This window comes from Phascolarctos cinereus, unplaced genomic scaffold (genome assembly GCF_003287225.1).
Source record: "Phascolarctos cinereus isolate Bilbo 61053 unplaced genomic scaffold, phaCin_HiC Scaffold_1;HRSCAF=81, whole genome shotgun sequence".
Taxonomy (NCBI): Eukaryota; Metazoa; Chordata; class Mammalia; order Diprotodontia; family Phascolarctidae; genus Phascolarctos; species Phascolarctos cinereus.
The window spans coordinates 199,843,921-199,861,387 of NW_027555514.1; the positions used below are offsets into that span (position 1 = coordinate 199,843,921).

General features: G+C 35.5%; 1 long non-coding RNA gene and 1 other non-coding gene across 3 annotated transcripts; one reads left to right on the forward strand and one right to left on the reverse strand.

Annotated features, from left to right (window-relative positions):
* Window positions 1-6,920: 6,920 nt before the first annotated feature.
* On the reverse strand, window positions 6,921-7,027 carry LOC144455176 (U6 spliceosomal RNA). Its single transcript, XR_013483882.1, has one exon. It is a non-coding gene; the product is annotated as a U6 spliceosomal RNA (small nuclear RNA).
* A 243-nt stretch (window positions 7,028-7,270) lies between these two features.
* On the forward strand, window positions 7,271-17,218 carry LOC110198997 (uncharacterized). Of its 2 annotated transcripts, XR_013487336.1 has the most exons (4): window positions 7,271-7,551; window positions 10,899-11,016; window positions 13,671-13,859; window positions 15,532-17,218. It is a non-coding gene; the product is annotated as an uncharacterized LOC110198997 (long non-coding RNA). The 2 variants fall into 2 exon arrangements; XR_002321895.2 differs by having other exon boundaries at window positions 7,290-7,551; window positions 13,671-17,218.
* Window positions 17,219-17,467: the final 249 nt, after the last annotated feature.

The window sequence follows — 17,467 nt, forward strand, 5'->3', positions numbered from 1 at the left end:
TCTGTCTAGAAAACTTCCCCCCAGTTTTCTGCTTTCCTTTTAATCTTGTCTATATTGGTTTTATTTGTACGAAAGTGTTTCAATTTGATTTAATCAAAATTATCCATTTTATATCTTATAATACTCTCTATCTCTTATTTATTCATAAATTCTTCTCATATCCATAAATCTGATAGATATGTTCTATGTTCTTCTAATTTACTTCTGATATCTCCTTTTATAGTTATGTCATGTATCCATTTTGACCTTTTCTTCATAAATTGTGTAAGATGTTGGCCTATATTTACTTTCTGCCAGACTGCTTTCCAGTTTTCTCAACAATTTTTGTCAAATAGTGATTTCTTATCCAAAAAGCTTAGATCTTTACATTTATCAACACAATGTTACTATAATCATTTGCAGTAGTAAATGTAAATACAGTAGTGTATTGTATAGCTACTCTCTTCCACTGACCCACCTTTCTTTTTCTTAGTGCCAGTTAGTTTTGACTGCTAGACCTCCTTTCTTTACTTTTTCCTCCCATTAATTCCTTTGATTTTCTTTACCTTTTGTTCTTCCAAATGAATTTTGTTCTCTTAATTATAAAGAATTTAATGAAGTTAAACTGTTTACATCTTATATGGGATAATGTTATTTGTAACTCTTAAGAACATTATCATTACTAGGGTAGTTTGAAAAAGTATACATTCTGTTTGTCTAAACAACTGTCACATGCTGACAACCAATGAGAATACTGAAATGAACAACTCTGAAAACAATGTCAAAATTCTTATGAAATTTCTGCTGACGTTAAGCCTCTGTCCTGGGTGTGGCTAAATCGGCTATTGTCTGCCATTACGTTTCTTTCCCTTTAAACCATTTTTAATTTTTTTTAAAAAACTGTGAAGTAGAGAATTATCTACAAATATAAACAGTTTCATAAACAAAGAAAGCCAGAAAAATGGAATTGTATTTGAAATTATGAATCAATTACATACAGCTTATTTTAAAATATGTATTAAATTTAAGATGGCAGTACCAACACAGTCAATAGTCAATAAGTATTTGCTCTGCTGGTCTGTGGAGGCTTGCTTTTGTTTTTGTTATTTTTAGGGTTTTTTTTTCAAAGAACAAAAATCCATTTTCTCTCCCTTTTCCCCCATGGGGAAAAAAGAGAGAAAGGCAAAATTCTTGTAACAAATATGTGTGGTCAAGCAAAACAAATTATCCTGTTGTCCATGTCCAAAAAAATATATGTTTCAGTCAGTACCCTGAGTCTATCATCTCTCTGTCAGGAGTTAGGTACCATGCTTCATCATGAATCCTTTGGAGAAATGGTTGGTCATTGTGTTGTTCAGAATTCTTAAATCTTTCAAAGTTGTTAGTAACAATATTGTCATTATCCAGGAATGACCCCTGACTCCTTGGAATTCCAATTGATATTACTTCTCAGGGTCCCAGCTCCCTTGGGACCAGAAATCCCTTTTGACTGAAAGTGATCATCTCTGCTCTTGAACTGTGATCCAGAAGTAGGTATAGTCAATGGATTTGCCAAAAAGTGTCTGGTCCTGCAACCAGTGCTAGCTAGCACAGTGGTCCCCTCTAATCTCTTTTTGACCATTTGCCAGGTCCTCTTACTGTCTCTAGCTTGAGAGCTCCTGAAACTGGGGCTGCTGCTATTGCTATCCATGTGGGCTCCAGGCTAGGCTATACTCCCATGTCACAGATCTCTACTTCCAGTCTCTTAAATTGTCTTTTTTTTTTTTTGTAATTTAAAACATTTTATTTTAAAATTAAATACAAAGCAAGACAAGAAAAAAATTGTCATGTACACAGCAGAACATAAGAGAAGATTCAATATAAAACAATAAATTTCCATCTCAAGAAAACCTATATAATAAATACTACACATTGTTTTCAAAGCTGACCAGCTTTTCTTTGCTTCCTTGTAGGTTTTCTTTTGTTCTCTGTTGTGCACTTTTTACTTGATTTTTTCCCTCCCCCTAAAAGAAGGCTACATTAAGCACAGATATACATATATACATAGAAATTTATAAACAAACACATATACACTCATACACATAAATGTAAGAGCATACTGTGCTTATTTCCACTTGTCATCTGTTTCTCTGAAGGTAGATAGTATCTTCCTTCATAAGTCCAAGTCTTTTCCATGTTTTTCTAAATCAGCTAGCTTCTCATTTCCTACACCACAGCAATATTTCAATCCAATCACATCCTATCTGAGAGATTGTCTATGAAAGTTTCCTCCCAATTTTCTGTATTCCTTCTATTCTTGGCTACATATGTTTTATTTATACAAGAAATTTTTAACTTAAAATAATCAAAATTATTCATTTTACACTTCAACAATGTTCTCACTTTATAATCTAGTTTAAGATCTATACTGCTGAACCTTTACATCTTTTCCCCCTGGTTTCTCTGAAGTTCCTGACCCTTTGTTCTTCAAAAAAAACTTTGTTATTATTTTTTCTAACTCAGTAAGATAATTTTTTTTAGCAATTTAATTGGGATGACATTGAATAAATAGATTATTTAGGTAAAATTGTCATTTTAAATTAAATCAATTATTTAGAACTGACTTTATTTGTATAAAAAGTGTTTTATGTTTATGTTCTTATAGTTCCTGTGTCTGTTTTGGCAGGTACGCTCTTAGGTATTTTATACTGTTTAGTTATTTTAAATCATGTAACATGATACTGAATAATATTGCTGACATAGTGTAGTTTCCCTATTTTTTCTTTTGACTAAATCTGTTTTAGCTTTAACTTTGTCTGAGATCATGATTACTATCTTTGCTTTTTTTACATAATAAATTCTACTCCTGACCTTTATTTTGTCTTTGTGTGTATCTCTCATTTTATAGCATTTCCTGAAAGCAACATAGTTTAATTCAAAATTTTAATCTGCTATCAGTTTCCATTTTATGAGTTAATTCATCCCATTCACATTCTAAGCTATAATTACCTGTTGTATATTGTCCTCCTTCCTATTTTTCCTCACTAACCTTCTCACCCTATTCCTATTCCTCCTCATTACTCTGCTTTAATTCTACCTGCTACCTTACCCTCCTATTCCTTAACCTACGTACCCCTCCAAGAGCCCTTCTTATCCTCTCCCTTCTCCCTCTCCCCTTGCCCTCTTATTTCTTTCTGAATTTAGAAGACTTTTATATCTATCTATCTATCTATCTATCTATCTATCTATCTATCTATCTATCTATCTATCTATCTATCAATCTGTTGTTCCTTCTTTAACCCATTCCCAATGAGAATAAGGATTCACCACTACCTGCCCTCTCCCTTACTAGCTTCTTCAGTATCAAATTTTCCTTTTATACCTCATTTGTGTGAGATAACTGCTCCTTTTTATCTCTCTCTCTATACACTTTTATTTTTTTAGAATCACCCCATTTTACTCAGCTTAGCCCAAGTCTTTCTTTCAAACTACCTAAATAAGTGACAGTCATGAAAGAACTGATAACGTTTTCACATATAAGAAGTAAGCAATTTGGCCTTATTGAGTCTCTTATAATTGGTCCTTAATATTATATTTCTTCTGGATGTTATACGTTAAGTTTTCTAATAAGTTCTGCTATTTTTGTCACAAATACCTGAAAGTCTCTTAGTTTGTTAATCCATTTTTGCCATTCAGGATTACACTTAACTTTGCTAGGTAAGTTACCCTTGGCAATAACCCCAACTCTTTTGCTCTCTGAAATACAGTATGCCAAGACCTATGGTCCTTCAGCATAGTAGCTGCTAGGTCTTGTGTGATCCTTATTATAGTGCCACATTATTTAAATAGTTTTTTCTTGTTGCTTCCATCATTTTCTCCTTAACCTGGCAGCTTTGAAACTTGGCTACGATATTGTTTTAAATTTTCCTCCTGGGATCTCTTTCAGGTGGTGATCAGTGGATTCTTTCTAATTCTGCTTTGCCTTCTTGTTCTAGAACTTCAGGGCAAATTTCCGTGATAATTTCTTATACTATGGTATCAAGTTCTTTTTTTTTTAATCATTATTTTCAGGTAGTCCTTCTATTCTTATATTATTTCTCCTCAATCTGTTCTCCAGAACAGTTGTTTTCCTGATGAGATGTTTCACATTCTCTTCTTTTTTTTATTCTTTTGATTTTGTTTTATTATTTGTTGGTGTCTTAGAGAATGTAATTAGCTTCCCTTCACCCTATTTTAGTTGTCAGGGAATTATTTTCTTCCTTAAGTTTTTGCTCTCTATTTCAAGTTGGTTGACTTTTCATAATTTCTTGGTTTGCTCTTTTTAAAAATATTTTTTCCTTGATCTCTCTTATATGATTTTAAAAGTCCTTTTAAAGTTCTTCTAAGAAGTCTTTCTGTGCTTGGGACCATTTGACATTTCTCATTGAAAAAGGAGGGCTTTTTTTTTTAGCTCCATTGTCTTCTTCTGAATATGAACCCAGATCTGCTCTATCCCCGTAGTAGCTATCTGTGGTTGGGTTCTTTCTCCTGTGCTTATTCATTCTTATGTTTTAGTTTTATTTTGTTTTAAGTAGCTATTAGTGTAACCAAGTTCCACTCCTGAGATATGGGGAATGATGCCCCAATCCTCAGGTTCTTCTTACTGTTATTTTCTGAGGTCTGTCCCAGGGTCCAGCCTTGGGCTTTGTTCTCCACTCCTAAGCCACAGCAAGGGCCCCCAGCCACACTGTCCCACAAATGATCTTGCTCCCTGTGGTCCCTCCAGTGGCTGCAAACTGTCCTCTCTGCCCTGGAACTGAAATCAGGGACTCTGCTCTCCTGTAAGTGCCCACAGCCAGCAGAGTCCCCAGCCCTTCACTACTACACTCTAGCTCCTTCTTCCCCCAGCCACAGCCTAGGACAGGTCTGGTTAGCACAGCTGTTCTTGGTGTCCCTCAACAGTGGAAGGTCCTTCAATTTTCTCCTACTTAGCCATCAGACTCCCACAGTGTCTGAGATGAAAGTTTCTAAGGCTGAGGCTGCTTCTCAACCCAGTTGCCCCCAGGGCTTGTTGTTTGTTAATTCTGCAGAGTCACCTGGAGATACTTGCACTTCACTCAGGCTGAACCTTGGCCCCTGGGAGTCAGGTCTTTCCTGGGGGCCTCCTCAAATTGTCTTAAGAGGACAATTGCTTTACTCTACCTTTTCTCTCCCCCCCAAATTTCCAGTGCTCTGTGTTCCCTCTGTGGAGGAAATTTGGAGAGCTGAAAGTTTTCTGACCTACTCTACCATCTTCCCAGAATCCTCTCCCTAGGTTGTCTTTGGCTAGAAGAATGTCTCACTCTGACCTTTTGTTGGCTTTGACACTCCAGAATTTGTTTGCAGGGGAATGTTGGGAGAGGTTGGCTAAGTCCTTCTTCTACTCTGCCATCTTAGATTCATCTCTGGAAGTTTCTTCCTTTCTAATTTTAGCTGCACTGGTTTTGTTTGTACAAATACTTTTCAGTGTTACACAACTGAAATTGTGCTTTTTATTGTTTGTGATCTTCTCTGTCTTCTGTTTGGTCATCATCTCTTCATTTTTCTTCTAATTTGTTTATGATTGTTTATGATTATGATTCAATATCTTTGCCAAGAAACCCCAAATGGGGTCACAAAGAGTCAGATATGACCAAATGAACTTATTTGGAACTTATTTTGGTATATGGCCAACCACTTGGTCAATTACCATTTATTAAGTGCCTACTATTTGCGTGGCATTGTACTAAGCAAAAAAAAAAAGGCAAAAACAGTTCCTGATGTCGAGGAGCTCATAGTCTCATGGAGGAAAAAACATGCAAACAACTATAAACAAACAAGATGAACTCAGGATCAATTGGATGTTCTTGGAGGGAAGACACAAAGATTAAGGAAAAGTGGGAAAAGCTTCAAGCCTTTCTTGCAAATGAAACTTGAAGGAAGCCAGGGAAGGTAAGAGACAGAAACAAAGAGGGAGAACATTCTAGTCATGGGAGGTGGGCAGTGAAAAGACTTAGAGTCAGGAGATGGAATATTGTGTTTTAGAAACAGAAAGTTGGTCAGTGTCACTGGATATCAGACAGAGTGCGTGAAATAGAGTTAAGATGTAAGAAAACTGGAAAGCTAGAAGGGGATCAGGTTATGAACTGGAAGTAACAGGGAGCCACTGAAGTTTATTCAATGTGGTCAGACTTGTGTTTTTAGATCAGTTGGATAGTTGAATGGAGAGACTCGAGGCTGGGAAACTCACCAGCAGGCTACTACAATAGTCCAAGAGCGAAGTGATGAGGGCGGGTGGTTGTAATGTGAGAGGAGAGAGAGGGGAGTATATTAGAGATGGTATGAAGTCATAAACGATGAGACTTGAGAACTGATTGGATATGGGGGGAGGGGGTAAGAGAGTGAAGAGATAAAGATAACACCTACATTGCCAGCCCTGACGACTGGACTGATGGTGGTACCCTTGAGGATAGAAAGGAAGTTATGACATAGTATTCTATATGTAGTTTCTTATAGACTGCTTTTCAGCAGTTTTTTTGCAAATTAGAGTTTTCACTCTAGTAGCTGGAGTTTTTGGATTTATTATAAACTAGGCTATTCTGCTCATTTGCTTCTATAAATTTTGTACCTAATCTATTTCACTGATCTACCACTCTGTTTTTAAATCAGTACTAAATTTTAAAAATAGCTACTGCTTGAGATCTGGTACTGATAGGCCCCTTTCCTTCCCACTTTTTTCCCCATCATTTCCCTTGAGATTCTTGACCTTTTTTTTCCTCCAGATAGATTTTGCTACTTTTTCTATCTTTGTAAAATCATCTTTGGGCAGTAAATTAATTTAGATAGTATTGTTATTTGAATATGATGATTTGGCCTATCCAGGCAATGAATATTCCTTAAATTATTTAGGTCAGTCTTTGTTATGTGTGTAAAGAGTGTTTTGTAGCATAGCATATTCATATAGTTAAAAATATGAATGATTTACAAATTTGCAGCTCATCTTTGCTGAGGGACCGTGTTAATCTTCTCCGTATTGTTTTAATTTTAGTGAATATGTTGCTGAATTGAATAGTCCTTGTTTTTGTTTTTATTACAGCTGAGCAACTGTTTCTAATCTTTATTGGTCAATAAGAACTCTCAGCTATCTCTTTTCACCAGTTAACAGCCCCATGTTTTGTTTGTCAGACAGTACTTTCTCATTTTTGAAAGGTCTGAAAGGATTTTAACTGTGCTTCAGCCTGTATCATCAAGCCTGGGAATACTCCTAACGGTACAGATAATGTGAATCTGCTGTCACCTGTTTCTATGAAATCTGCAGGTGCATCCTGTTATTGTACTGTTGACTTGTATTTCTACATTTTTCTCATTACAACCAGTTCTCACTGTTTATAGTGGGGGTTGGGGAGCGAATACTAACTACCATGGCAAATTGCTCTAACTAGCAGAGCAGATTGAGTGCTAGATCTGGGCTCAGAAGAACTGGTTTCAAATCCTGCCTTTGATAGTTGTTTGCTGCATTGGCTAGTGACTATCTTCCTAAGACTTAGTTTCTTCACCTATAAAACAGGCATAACATCTATTGTATCTCCCGTACAGGTATGTTTAGATGATCAAATAGTATAATGTATATAAAATGTTTTGCAAACTTTATAGTACTCCATAAATATCCATTATTATAATGATAAATAAATTGAAATAAACTATTAACCTAATCATCTTTTTTTAACTGATAATTTGAACTTCTTTCTTATCACAAACATTTTTCTCACAAATTTTAATTTGACTCACTTTAAAATTGCTTCCTTTTCTTGTTTCTCAATACATCAGGTAAGGATGAATGATACAATGGTAAAATGTTGGGGGTTGGGGTGGAGGAGGGTGGAGAACAACATTGGACTTGGGACACAAGCCATATCTGAGAGCTATTTGTCTTGTCATTTTGGCATTGGTTACCTATCCTCCTCCTAAGGTACGTAAGAAATAGTTGTGTACAACTTTCCCATTGTAGTTGGAGGGCAAATTTTTGCTTACCATGATGAATTCATACTTTATAATGCTGTTATTTTTGATAACACTAATTAATTTTTAAGACTAAAAGTTACAGAAGAGTTGCTGATCTATGTTTGGTGTATGTCTCCCTAAGTTTCTCTGAAACCATCTCCTTCATCATTTCTTAGAGCACAATAGTATTCCTTCACAGTCATATACCATAGCTTGCTCAGCCATTCCCCAATTAATGTGCATTCCCTTACTTTGCAATTCTTTGCCTCCCCAAAAAGCTACTATAAATATTTTTGTACATATGGATTCTTTTCCTCTTTGTTTAATCTCCTTGGAGTATAGATTTAGTAGTACTTTTGATGGGTCAAAAAACATGCAAAATTAAAAATTTTTTGGGTGTAGTTCCAAATTGCTTTCCAGGATCATTAGACTAATTCACAACTCCACCAACAATTCATTAATTGTGTGAAAAATTTCTTTCCAGAAAGGAGAGTGTCCTGATCTAGAAATTGAGTCTCTTTTCTCAAGTCCTAAAGCTAAAAGGTGATAATCCATAGATCTGACAGATAATTTCTTTCTTACTCTGCCGCATGAGGTATCAAGACCTTGCCTGAGGGTGATCTACCTAAAGGAGGGTGTATTTTGAAAGCTGAAATCTATCTAGATATCTTGGGGTTTACTGGCTAAGTTTCTTTCTTAAAGACCATGCCTTAAACCCAATTCACTTTGGTTCTCATGGATTGGCCTCATGGATACAGGTCCTCACTCAAGTACCACTTAATGGTTATTATTTGGGCCCTGATGGCTCACAGTGAATGTAAATAGTAATCGTTTTCTTTTGGTCAGAAACCCTGAGGGTCTTCCCCTACCAGTTCGGATTTTTTTCTTTTTGGGTTAAAAGGGCTATCTCTTGGCTTATTTCTAAAACATCTCTAATCACTGAATGGACATTGCCTCAGTCAAAGTGAGAACTTGGAAAGACCTTAGCTTAAAAGGTCGAGGTCTCCCATTGCATTGTGGGCCATCTCCAATTGTCTTGACCAATTGCTCCAGAGGAGAAAGTGAGGCTGGTGACTTTGCCCAGCCCTCCCTCACTTAAATCCAATTCAATTGCAAGTCATGGCATTATCTTCCTGATGTCATGGTCCTCTTTGAGAACAAAGGACAAACCACACACAATTTGTTTATGAAATTACTCTTTATGTCATTTTAAGCTTATCTTGGTATATAATGTGAGGTTTATTGAACCCTAGGTTACAGTGCTTATTTGTTTCTATCTATTGTGTACCTAATCTATGACACTGATCAACTATTTTGCTTCTTATCCATTTTGCCAAATTGTTCTATTACAGCTTCATAGTATAATTTGACATTTAGTACTGCTAGACTCCCTTCCTTCCCATTTTTTCATTGATTTTCTTGATCATTTATTACTCCAGATGAATTTTGTTATGATTTTTTTTTAGCTCTATAAAGTAATTCTTTGATAAATTGATTGGTATGGCACTAAATAAGTAAATTAATTTAAGTATTATTGTCATTTTAATTGTATTGGCTAGTCTTACCCATAAGCAATTAATATTTCTCAAGTTATTTAGATCAGGGCTTCTTAAACTTCTTCCACTTGTGACCCCAGTTTAAGAAGCATTGATTTAGATGTATCTTTGTGTGAAGAATGTTTTGCAATTGTGTTCACAGTAGTTTATATATAATTATTGGCAGGTATACTCCCCAGCATTTTATGTAGAATTTATATGGAATTTCTCTTTCTATCTTTTTCTGCTGGGTTTTGCTTGTAATATACACCTATATCCCTTAATAGAGCTGTCTAATTTCATTTAGCTTTAGCCTTATTACTTTTTAAGAGCAATTAAGGGAAGTTCTAGGAATAGAATTCACTAACTCAACATTTTATAAATTGGAGTTTCAAAAGAAATCGTTTTCTAGGGGTGTTAGTATGACCCCTAAACAATGCTTTTGAACAACATTTTAAATTTATGGCAGCTCTTTCCACTCAGATAAATTCCAATTCTTTCCCATTTGAAATGCAAGTTAGCATAGTTTTCAGTTACCTTTAGCTTTAGTACTTGAGAAAAGAGACTCAGTTTCTGGGTCAGGGCACTCTTTCCTTTCTGGAAAGAATTTTTTTTTTCTGAAGCAGTTGGGGTTAAGTGACTTGCCCAGAGTCACACAGCTACTGAGGGTTATGTGTCTGAGGCAGGATTTGAACTCAGGTCCTTCTTCCTCCAGAGCCAGTGCTCCATCCACTGCGCCACCTTGCTGCCCCTGGAAAGAATTTTCCACACAATTCTAGAGGAGTAAGTGGCAAACAAGGAATCTTTTTATATTTAGTGGGAACACAAACTTACTTCTGGGCAGAAGCCTGTGAGAACAAGTTCTACTACACCTCTCTTCTCCATTTTTTGTAGATCTGTTATGAATTAGCCATAAGGTGATTTGAACAGCTTGGTCCAGCTGCCTCACTGGAAAATGGTAGATGAAATACAAGGCTTATATGTGGCTTTTGGTGATAACTGTTACCTCCTATTTTCCCTCCTACTTGTTTGATTTCCTTGCTTAATCCCCTTTACTGGTTCAGCAATCATATCACACTCCTAAACTCCTGAAGATCTTTAAGCATCTGTCCGAAGTGCTCCTTAGATCTCTAATTACATTCTCTCTAAGTCATCACATCACCTCTCATAGTAAATTATATAGATGACTTACGTAGATCTAACCCTAGTCTCTTCCTTGAGCTTTAGTCTTATACAACCAATTGTCTATTTGACATTTCAGACTGGATGTGCTAGAGATATCTCAAATTTAACATGTCTCAAACAAAACTCATCATCATTTCACCCAAATCCTACTCTCTTTCAAACACTTTTTTGCTGCACTCTGTTTTAATCAGATTAAAGCTAAAATATTGTATCCTGTTCTAGGCACATTTGGAAAATGGAAGTATATCCAGAGGAGGAAAGCCAGAATAGTAAAAAGAATAACAATCAAGCCATATAAAGGAATGTTTAACCTGAAGAAGAGAAGAATTAGGGGTGAATGGTAGGTACCTTCATGTTTTTGAAGGACTGTTATGTGGATGAAGGATTAGATTTGCTTGGTTTGATCCCAGGTAGAATAAGTAGGAATAATAGGTAGAAGTTACAGAGAAGCAGATTTTAGTTTGGTATGAGGAAAAACTTCCTTGCAATTAGAACTGTGAAAAAATGAAAATAGATTACTTTAGGCAGTAGTGATTTCTCCAATATTTAGATATTTTGAAGTTGAAGTTGAACAAAGCCATGACTAGCAATTTTAGCATAGATTTTTGCACATAATTTTCCCACAGAAAGTAGAAATCAAGTGGCTTGAAACTCACCTGTTCAGTTGCTCTTAAGATACGATACTCAGATCCTTTGAATATTGAATTGAATTGAATTAAATCCACTGAAATCTGGCAGATTTTCATCTGGATTTTTCTCCAGAAAAAATGTTAGTTACCTAACTTAGTCATAAAGAGAATGAGTAACAACCCTGTAAAGGCTGTTGCAAGTATAGTGCACCTACATGTACTACTTTCTGAGTTGATGTCTTTACCTCAATGCAGACATGATCTTTGAAATTTAAAAATCATTTAAAAGTTTCTTAAGCACCAACCAAAGACAGAACAATTTCAGAAAACCACAGCATATCACAGTTAAAAGAAACCTCAGAGGTCATTGTCTCTAACTCAAACTCCATGGAAACCCTTCTATTATATTCCCAACAAATGTTTATATTAAGTCAATGCTTGAAGACAAATGTGTCTGTTTACCGGTGCTCAAACTAGCCCCAAATACCAAAAGCATGGGTATGTAGTAGAAGGGGAAGAAGGTAGGGCCTAATATAGTTCATGTGATATCAGTACTTCTTCATCTAGTGTGGGGAAGATTGGGTTGGGTCTACCTTTCTGGATGTCAGCTAGCTAGACTTGCACATCAATGTTTTAGACTTGCTGGTGATAGATTAACTCTTTTACTGAACTTCTGTAAAATTCTCAACTCATAGAGTATTTACATAGGAGACTAGGAGTTTTGGGGCATATTCCTTCTGGTCCCAAGAAGAGTTATTAGCTGTATTCTTGTGATGTCATGAAACATACAATTAAAAATTTAAAAAGAAAAATCACTGCTATATTTGCCTGATTAAGCTTTGAGGCTTTGTCATCAATATTGGCATGGGAGACATCATTTTGAGGAGGAATCTCTAGAATCTCATTTTGAGAAAAATTCTTCTGACACATTATTAGTTTCAGAACTAGGTTAAGTGACAATAAGACAAGAAAGCAAGCTGTTGAGGGAATATTCAGAATGACCATAAAGATATTATGGCTTACTGAGTTTAGGTGGTTTAGGTATAAGAAAGGCTGCAATGGCATGTGATAAAGTATATGTGATACTAAAAATGAGTGAAAAATCCAATAGAAGATAAACAGGATAAAAAATAAGGAAAAAAAGGATAAAAAGTGCCTTTTTCCAACTCAATCATCAGTGGTCCTAAAAAAGCTATCTGCATCACTGATGCTATCTATATCTATGAAGAATGCATTTTTCCTAGTGGGAACATGAAGCTTGAGGTCTTCAGTAGGCTAGTTCTCCCAGTGCTGCTTCATTACAATGTCAATGGCGCTGGCATGGATCTGGATGGATATTCCTTTGGCTTTTATGTCAGTCTGAGTGGGCTATAGGACTTGAAAGGGCCCACCACTCGGGTGACAGAGTTGATTTCAGGCAATGTACTCTTATGTAGAACTAATATCCCTGATTCGTTGCAGTGATAGGGAAGATTGTTTGGTTTAGCCTATGCTTCTTTGATTTCCCTGTGGAGGCTAGAGAGTACTTAATTAATAAAGTGACAGTGCAAGATAAAGTCATATTGTTCACAGAATTCTTCTATTACTGGTGTCCGGGTTCCCATTGACTTGGATTATCTGAACACTATCTTGTATGGGGAAAGACCATATTTTCTCTTTGGAGGCATTTCTAAATTTTATTACTTTTAGGAATAGAGCTTAAAGCCATCTAAGTCCTCAGTCCCTATGTCTAGCTTCCCTAGAGTCTGCTTCATATTTAGGTTCTTTCTCCTTTCCCTAAAGATTAGGGATCACAAGGCCTATAGAACTGCAGAAAGAACCCAAGAACTTTTACCTGCTGCTGATTAACATCAGAGGTAAAGTGGCTTCCTTGGTCTGACTCTATCCATAGTGGGAAGTCAAATCTAGAGATCTTTTATGTGAGGAATTTCTTTGCCATGGTCAGGGAATTATTCTCATGTAGGTAAACATTTTAACTACAGATCACCACTAGACAGTACTTTAATCTTAGAGAGAATGGGGGTTCTATAAAGTTTATTTGTAGTGCATGAAATGGGAAGTGACATCTATACAAGCTGCTGTTTTGGACTTTGTTATCTCTTCCTGAATTGAACTGTTTATAGTTAGCGCATGTTTGTGTGTGTGTGTGTGTGTGTGTGTGTGTGTGTGTGTGATGAAGACAATTATTTGATGAATCCCTGGGTGACAATGTTCTTTTGTTAGTCTCATTGCTATTCCCCACTTGCACATGTTGCCCAATTGATTGATCATGAATGAAAGCCAAAAAAGCAAATATTTGGCCTGATCACAAGATCTGAGGGGCTGATGGAGCAGCCTACAGAAGTTTACCACATTTTTTTTTCAGAGGAAAGTACAACCTGCTGGGGACAATGAGATCAAGTGAAAGAGAGAGAGGGAAAGCATCAGAGGTTGAGTCCTTCACTTTGAGAAGAAGCAACCAAACATTTATTAAACACCTAGTATGTGCCAGGCACTATGTTCAGCACTTTACAAATATTATCACATTTGATCCTCAATCAAATAATCTTGGGAGGTAGGTGGTATTATTATCCCCTTTTATAGTAGAGGAAACTGGGATAGACAGAGGTTAGGTGACTTGTCCAGAGTCACAGCTAATAAACATATCAGGTCATATCTGAACTCAAGTCTTCCTGACTGTTCTGTGGCTAGAGATCCATGGCACCTAGGTGATAATCAACATGGGAGTTGCTCAGGGAAATTGGATCAATGGCTGTCAATGGCAGTAATCTAGAAGGGATGATGAATGCTTTGAGGAAAGTAGCAATAAGGGACTCATGGGAAATGGAGATTCCTGAGAAAGTGAAGTTTTTCCAGATTTGGCCAAGTACACAAGGAATAAATATAAATGTTCATCCATATATTCTTTGCTAATTGGCACCCTCAGGCGGGTTATGCATTTGGCCTCCTGTGCAGACTTTTGGGTAGGGAGAATATTTACTTCAAGGGCTTTCATGTTGAGTGACTCTTGCATAGGAGGCAACAAGTTCTGAATCCAACTGTCTGCATGATCCATCACAGAACAGAATCATGTCATGGTTTGTTAAGATCCTCTCAGGGCTTTGAAGATAGGCAAAGAGTTGATAAGCAGTCATGAAAATGAGTATGGGGATCCTCATCTACTGGAAAGGGAAGAAGTGTTGCAAGATTAAGGGTGTTACATCTAGAAAGTCAAATGTATTGGTTAGGAGAACCTGCGCATGCCTCCTAGTGAATAGTTGTTGAGTCCTATGTACTTGGAGTAGAGCTGGTAACTGAATGGGTGGTAGAATGACCCAAGGGTAAGCTTAGCAGATTCTTCAACCATGAGAGTAGCTGTGTTGACTGCATTCAGGTATATGGTGGCAGACCGCGAGTCACTGGATCTAATTCCTCACAATGATTTCTCCCTGAGGCATAGGGGCAATGGCAGTGACCAGAGCAGAACTTCTTAAACTTTTTCCACTCCTGACCCCTTTTTGCCCAAGAAATTTTTATGTGACCCTAGGTATTTAGGTATATAAAACAGGTATACAAATCAAACATTTGCTGATAATAAATCATAAAGAAATTAATTTTAAAATAATTCTTTGTATACATAATTTTTACCATACATTTCATATTTAAATGAAAGCAAATTTGCATACTAATGAGATGAATGTGCTTGTTTACTTTTACATAAAGAATTAAATCTTGACAGAATATTTGATACTGCAGGATATAGGACATGTTCAACATTTTTCAGAGTTGATCACTATTTTGATTTTATAATCATCAATGCTGAGAGTGCTGCTTTGCATAAATACATAGTAAAAAATGACAGAAGTGTGTTTAGGGCCGTTTCAGAAATTGTTGGAAATTCTGTTCTAATCCCAAGCCAAAATTCATTTAGTGATTTTTTAGGGAACTCAGGTTTTAAACTTGTGTTGCTTGATCACTCGGCAAATTCTTCTTGAACTTTTAATGGCAAATGACTGACATTTTTGGTTTCAATTGAGTGTGGTTTATGAACCCAAATTAGTTTTTTGGAATCAAAATTTGAAAGGAAGTATTTCTGAAACTGTGTAGGCACTCCAGATGATCAATTATAACTCTTTCAATTAAATCTTTGGGAAGGTTCTTTTCTTTTTTTCTTTTTGTAATATTTTATTTTCCTCCAATTACATGTAAAAACAATTTTTAACATTCTTGGGTTTTTTTTTTTTCAGTTTTGAGTCCCACTAATGCATTGTTGGTGGAATTGTGAACTGATCCAACCATTCTGGAAAGCAATTTGGAGCTATGCCCGAAGGGCCATAAAACTGTGCATACCCTTTTGATCCAGTAATACCACTACTAAGTCTGTATCCCAAAGAGATCATTAAAAAAAGGAAAAGGACCCACATGTAAAAAAAAAATATTTATGGCAGCTCTTTTTTTTTTGATTGGGAAAAACTAAGTATAAAGGTTATTTTCAATTATAAAATCATCTGTACCTGTAAACTTTCTAAAGAACCATTTTCCACTCTATTCTTCCATATGTTAACTTTTTAAGTAAAACTTTCAATTTTATCTTTTAACATAAATATGTTACAATTTTTTCCTTGAAGCAACATGTTTAGATCATTGAGTTTTTTGAAAATATCCAACAAATAACATAGTTTTGAAAGTCATAAGTCATTATTAACAAAATTGGATTTCTGCTCAGTCAAGAATATAACAACTTCATATTTCAATTTCAATAATCTGTTTAAACTTTACTCTCTTGAGAGCCACCTCACCTCTGCATGGAGTAATAACTTTTTGTAATCAGAATCCAAGTCTTTCTAAAGATTTGAAAACTAATGTTAAGGGCAAGACTTTTAATGAAGTTAATAATTTTGATAGTATCATGAAGCACAACATTTAACTCTGGTGATATTTTTTTTTGGCCGAGTGTCTCCTGATGGATGTATGGTGAGTAAAAATGACATGTTCATTGCTGCCATTTTCAACTTTTGCTATAAATTCGGCGTCCTCATCCATCATTGCTGCAGCACTGTCTATATAGATTCCAATGCAATTTTTCCACTGTAAACTTTCATTTGTGAAAAATTCATTGACTTTAATGTGTATATTTTCCCTTCTTGCGTGCCCTTCCAAAGAGTGACAGAACTATAATTCCTCATGCATGCTTCCTTTATAAACACGTCTTACATAAATTAACAACTATGCCATGTTAGAAATATCAGTTGTTTAATCTAACTGAATTGCAAACTTTGGGCTGCCCTTATGCTTGATAATGAGCTGTGGGAATTTGTCATTACTAATATCAGAAATTCTTTTGGAAACAGTATCATTTGGTAAAGGAATTTTATGAATTTCGGTCCCTGTAATTTTTCCGATGAACTATTTCTGACATTTTACTAGCAGTAGGTAACATGAGATCTCCTATCATGTAGAGCTTTTTAGTTTTTGCAGTTAAATGAGAAGTTTCATAAGATGCAAGTAAATACTTTTCGTTGAGAATAACAAATTTCTCAAAATATTGTTTTTCTTTATTTGAAGATCTTAAAAGTTGTTTAAAATATTACTTTGGTTTATTACAGTATGATGCATGGTTGGTGTTAAGATGTCATTTTAGTTTGTCTGGTTTCATGTTCTCCGCAGGCAAAACTTCATTACAAATTGAGTGAAAGGTTTTTCTGCACCATCATCATTTTTAGAAGTAAATCCATATTGCAAAAATGATTCAACATATTTTTTTTCTTATCAATTTAGGTATACTACTACTGGTGGTGAAGACTGCCACGTTGTCACTAGTATTTTTACCTGTTCTGTCTAAATTTAGCCATAACAAAAAAATTTTGTCCTAAAATGTGAATAAATGTTGCTAATAATTTCTCAAATAAATACTGTCTTTAGTTTATGACATTACATTTGTTAATGTTTAATTTTAAAAATTCATGCTTATACTTACATACACATACAGTGGTGATGGTAGAGAAATATTATTAAAGGCCTTTTGTCTTTACTTGCTTCAATTAAACATTTATGTTTCTGTAAAAGAAGGAGATAACAGCAATTTAAAAAAATCAAACATTCTAACACAGTACAGTCCAAAGATATACTCATTTGATAGTTACTTACATGCTGAGGAATGATGGTAGGAAAATATTAGAAGTC